Below are 6,038 nucleotides of genomic sequence, written 5' to 3' on the forward strand. Positions count from 1 at the left end.
ATTTCAGATGGCCCCAGGCTCCATCACCTCCTAACTGTAGCCATGGGATAGACTGAGAACTTGCCAGCTCAATCTGTTCAATCCATGAGAGATAATGAGAAAATGATTGTTGTTGTTTTAACCCAACAAGTTTTGGGGTGATTAGTACCCAGCAATAGTCACTGAATTACAAAATTAAGGTCCATCATCAAGAGGATCTGGGATAAGAGAGTTAAGTCAAGGACACATTTTCAAAGTAAGAGCTAAACAGCAGAAAGGAGTTTGAGTATAAAAGGACGACTTGAGATCAGGCATAGGGTGCCACTAAGGAAATCTCTAACGAAGCATGACTGGTTGGGTTTCTGTGACATGGCACACTACTTGCTATCTTGCTCTTCTTTTTATTTGTTTGTTTAAAATTCAATTAGCGAACATATAGTACATCATTACTTTTAGATGTAGTGTTCAGTGATTCATCAGTTGTGTGTAATACCCGGTTGTGTGTAATACCCACAGCACAGGCCCTCCTTAATGCCCGTCACCAAGTAACCCCGCCCCCACCACCTTATCTTGTTCTTCTTAAAAGTAAGCTCACAGTGTAGCTCCACCCTGACGTTGGCCTCTTCTAACTTTTTGTATCATGGAAAATGTCAAACATATGCAAAAGTGGTGAGACTAATGTGCTGAACTCCATATTCACTGCCTAGTTTCAACATGATCAACTCAAAGTCAGACTTATATATCTATACCCTTACTCACTTCCCCCCTTCACATTGCTTTGAAGCAAATCCCAGGCATAAAATAATAAGGTCCCTACATGTTTCAGATCTAGATCAACAGAAAAGGACTATTAAAAAAAACCCAAAATAACCACAATACTATTTTCACACCTAAAGCAATGACCAAATGAACAATTACATATTTATATAACAACTTTCATGTTTAAGTCAGAATCTGCATAATATCAATAATGTAGACTATCTTAGAAATATAATGTAATCAATATATGAATTTCTAACGATAATTTAAAAAATAAAAGAAATGAAATATCTTAATCTGTCAAAAATATCATTATCATTTAATGTTTATCAGTATAAAATATTTTAATCAGATATTATACATTGTTTTCACATTAAGTATTTGAAATCTGGCATGTATCATACACACTTCAATTTTTTGTTGTTGAAGTATAATTGACATGCAATATCATATTAGTTTCAGGTGTACATAGTGATTTGATATTTTTATATTATAATATTTGTTGATCCTCATAGTTACCATTTGTTACCACACAGTCAAATACAATATTATTGACTATATTCTATATGCTATAAATTAATATCTCATGATTTATTTTATTTTATTACTATTTTAAAAATATTTTATTTATTTATTTGATAGAAACACTGCGAGAAAGGCATAAGCAGGGGGGAGAGGGAGAGGGAGAAGCAGGCTTCCCACTGAGCAAGGAGCCTGATGTGGGGCTCTATCCCAGGACCCTGGGATCACGACCTGAGCAGAAGGTAGATGCTTAACTGACTGAGTCACCCAGATGCCCCAACCTCATGACTTACTTATTTTATAACTGAAAGTTTGTACTTCATAATGCCCTTTCATCTATTTTGCGCTTTTCCCTAAGTCCTCTCTGTTTTGGTAACCAACAGTTGGTTTCCTGTATCTGAATCACTGTTTTGTTTTTTGGACTCCACATAAATGAAACAATATGGGATTTGTCTTTCTCTTTCTGACTTATTTCACTTACCATAACAGCCTCTAGGTCCATCCATATTGTCCCAAATGGCAAAATTTCATTCTTTTTTGTGTCTAAGCAATATTTCATAGATATAATATATATATCTATCTATATCTCACATTTTCTTTATCCATTCATCTATTGACAAACACTTAGGTTGCTTCTGTATCTTGGCTATTGTGAATAATGCTGCAATAAACATAGGAGTGCATGTATAGGAGTGTTTTTGTTTTCTTACACCCAGAAGGAAAATTGCTGGATTATATGATAGTTCTGTGTTTGTTTGTTTTTTTTTTTTTTTTGAGAAACCTCCAGACTGTTTTCCACAGTCGATACCAGTGGACCAGTAGTGACTACACCAGTTTGAATTCTCACTAACAGTGCACAAGAGTTCCTTTTTCTCCACATCTTTGCCAACGCTTGTTATTTTTGGTCATTTTGATAATAGTCAATCTGACCAGTGTGAGGAGGCTTCGCATTGTGGTTTTGATTTGCATTTCCTGATGTTGAACCTCTTTTCATGTGTCTATTGCCAGTCTGTATGTCTTCTTTGGAAAATGTCTATTTAAGTACTCTGCCCATTTTTTTTTTAAAGATTTTTTTTTTTAAATTTATTTATCAGAGAGAGAGAGAGGAGAGAGAGCAAGCACAGGCAGACAGAATGGCAGGCAGAGTACTCTGCCTATTTTTAAATTGGGTTTAAAAAATATTAATTGTGTAAGTTAGTATTTTGGATGTTAATGTCTTATTGGATATATGGTTTTCAAATATCTTCTCCCATTCAGTAGGTTGTCCTTTTATTGATGGCTTCCTTTGTTCTTGTTGATGGCTGTGCAAGGCCTTTTTAGTTTGATGTAATCTCATTTATTTAGTTTTTGTTACTTTTACTTGTGGAGGTTTGTTCAAAAAAATATTGCCAAGACTGATATTAAAGTGCTTACTGCTAATGTTTTCTTCTAGATGTTTTATGGTTTTTGGTCTTTATTCATGTCTTTAAACCATCATGAATTTATTTTTGTGTATGATGGAAAATAGTGGTCCAGTTTCATTCCTTTATATGTAGCAATCTGGTTATCCCAATATCATGTATTGAAGAGACCATCTTTTCTCCATTGCATATACTTGCCTCCTTCATCATAGGTTAATTGACCATATGCATGGGCTTCTTTCTTTCTTTCTCTTATTTTTTAATTTAAATTTTACTTAGTTAATATATAGTACAATATTGGTTTCTGGAAGACATCCAAATGGCCAACAGACACATGAAAAAGTGCTCAACATCACTCGGCATCAGGGAAACACAAATCAAAACCACAGTGAGATACAACCTCACACCAGTCGGAATGGCTAAAATTAACTAGTCAGGAAATGACAGGTGTTAGTGAGGATGTGGAGAAAGGGGAACCCTCCTACACTGTTGGTTAGAATGCAAGCCGGTGCAGCCACTCTGGAAAACAGCATGAAGGTTCCTTGAAAAGTTGAAAATAGAGCTATCTTACAACCCAGCAATCAAACTACTGGTATTTACCCTAAAGATAAAAATGTAGTGATCTGAAGGGGCATGTGCACCTGAATGTTTATAGCACCAATGTCCACAATAGCCAAACTATGGAAGGAACCTCGATGTTCATCAACCGATGAATGGATAAAGAAGATATTGTGTGTGTGTGTGTGTGTATATACACAATAGAATATTATGCAGCCATCAACCCCCCTGAAATCTTGCCCTTTGCAACAACATGGATGGAACTAGAGGGTATTATGCTAAGCTAAATAAATCAATCAGAGAAAGAAAATTATCATATGATCTCTCTGATATGAGGAATTTGAGAGGTAGGGCGAGGAGCTGTGGGGGTAGGGAGGGGAAAAAATGAAACAAGATGGGACTGAGAAGGGAGACAAACCATAAGAGACTCTTAATCTCAGGAAACAAACTGAGGGTTGCTGGGTGGTGGGGGTGGGTGGGGATAGGGTGGGTGGGTTATGGACATTGGGAAGGTATGTACTATGGAGAGTGGTGTGAATTTTTAAGACTGATGATTCACAGACCTGTACCCCTGAATCAAATAATCCATTACATGTTAAAAAAAAAAGAATATTGGTTTCTGGAGTAGAATTCAGTGATTCATCACTTACATACAATATCCAGTGCTCAACACAACAAGTGCCCTCTTTAATGCCCATCACCCATCTAGCCCATCTTCCTCCATCAATCCTCAGTTTGCTCTCTGTCATTGAGAGTCTCTTATGGTTTGTTTCCCTCTCTCCCCACCCCTTCCCATATGTTCATCTGTTTTGTTTCTTAAATTCCACATATGAGTGAGAGCATATGGTATTTGTCTTTCTCTGACTGACTTATTTCACTTAGCATAATATACTCTAGCTCCATCCATGTTGTTGCAAATGCCAAGATCTCATTTTTTTTTAAGATTATATTTAATTTATTTTGAGAGAGAGAGCATGAGCGAGGGGGAGGGGTAGAAGAAGAGGGAGAAACAGATGCTCTGCTGAGCAGGGACTCTGGTGTGGGATTCAATATCAGGACCCTGGGATCATGATCTGAGCTGAAGTCAGATGCTTAACCAACTGAGCCACCCAGGTGCCCCATGATTTCATTCATTCTTCTTCTTTTTTTAAAAGATTTTATTTTTATTTATTTGACACACAGAGAGATCACAAGTAGGCAGAGAGGCAGGCAGAGAGAGAGAGAGAGAGAAGCAGGCTCCCTGCTGAGCAGAGAGCCTGATGCGGGGCTCAATCCCAGGACCCTGGGATCATGACCTGAGCCGAAGGCAGAGGCTTTAACCCACTGAGCCACTCAGGTGCCCCGATTTCATTCTTTTTGATAGCTAAGTATATTCTAGTGGTGTGTGTGTGTGTGTGTGTGTGTGTGTGTGTGTGTATACACCACATCTTTATCCATTCATTAGTCAATGGACACTTGGGTTCTCTCCATAGTTTGACTATTGTTGATAATGCTGCTATAAACATTAGGGTGTATGTACACCTTCAAATCTGTATTTTTATAACATTTGGGTACATACATAGTAGTGCAATTGCTGGATTGTAGGGTAGTTCTATTTTTAACTTTTTGAGCATGGCTGCACCAGTTTGCATTCCCACCAACAGTGCAAGAGGGTTCCCCTCTTTCTGCATCCTCACCGGCATCTATTGTTTCTTATGTTGTTAATTTTAGCCATTCTGACAGGTATGAGGTGATACCTCACTGTGGTGAGTGATGTTGAGCATCTCTTCATGTGTTTATTAGCCACCTGGATGCCTTCTTTGGAAAATGTCTATTCATGTCTTCTGCCCATTTCTTAAATGGATTATCTGTTTTTTGAGTGTTGAGTTTGGTAAGTTCTTTATAGGTTTTAGACACTAACGTTTTATCCAATATTTCATTTGAAAAGGTCTTCTCCCATTTCTTAGACTGCTTTTTAGTTTTGTTAATTGTTTCCTTCACTGTGCAGCTGCTTTTTATCTTGACAAAGTCCCAATAGTTCATTTTTGAACGTGTTTCCCTTGCCTCTGGGGATGTGTCTTATAAGAGGTTGTTGTGGCCAAGATCAAAGACGTTGCTGCCTGTGTTCTCCTCTAGGATTTTAGTGATTTCTTGTCTCACATTTAGGTCTTCCATCCATTTTAATTTATTTTTGTGTATGGTGTAAGAAAGTGGTCCAGTTTCATTCTGCATGTTGCCGTCCATTTTTTCGAACACCATTTTTTGAAGAGGCTGTCTTTTTTCTATTGAATATTTTTTTCCCAGTTTGCTGAAGATGAGTTGGCCATAGAGTTGAGGGTCCATTTCTAGGTTCTCTATTCTCTTTTTTCTATTGAATGTTTTTTCCGGGTTTGCTGAAGATGAGTTGGCCATAGAGTTGAGGGTCCATTTCTAGGTTCTCTATTCTGTTCCATTGATCTATGTGCCTGTTTTTGAGCTGGTGCCATAGTGTCTTGATGACTACAGCTTTGTAATATAGCTTGACATCTGGAATTGTGATGCCTCCAGTTTTGTTTTGCTTTTTTGAGATTGCTATTTAGCTAGTCAGGGTCTTTTGTAGTTCCATAGAAACTGTAGGATTGTTTGTCCTAGTTCTGTGAAAAATTCTTCTGGTGTGTTTTGATAGGGACTGCATTAAATGTGTAGATTGCTTTGTGTAGTATAGGCATTTTAACGATATTTGTTCTTGGAATCCATGAGCATGAAATTGTTTTCCATTTCTTTGTGTCCTTTTCAATTTCTTTCATAAGTGTTCTATAGTTTTGAGAGTACAGATCTTTTACCTCTTTGGTTAGGTTTATT

This window comes from Mustela nivalis, assembly GCF_964662115.1.
Source record: "Mustela nivalis genome assembly, chromosome: 4".
NCBI classification, from domain to species: domain Eukaryota; kingdom Metazoa; phylum Chordata; class Mammalia; order Carnivora; family Mustelidae; genus Mustela; species Mustela nivalis.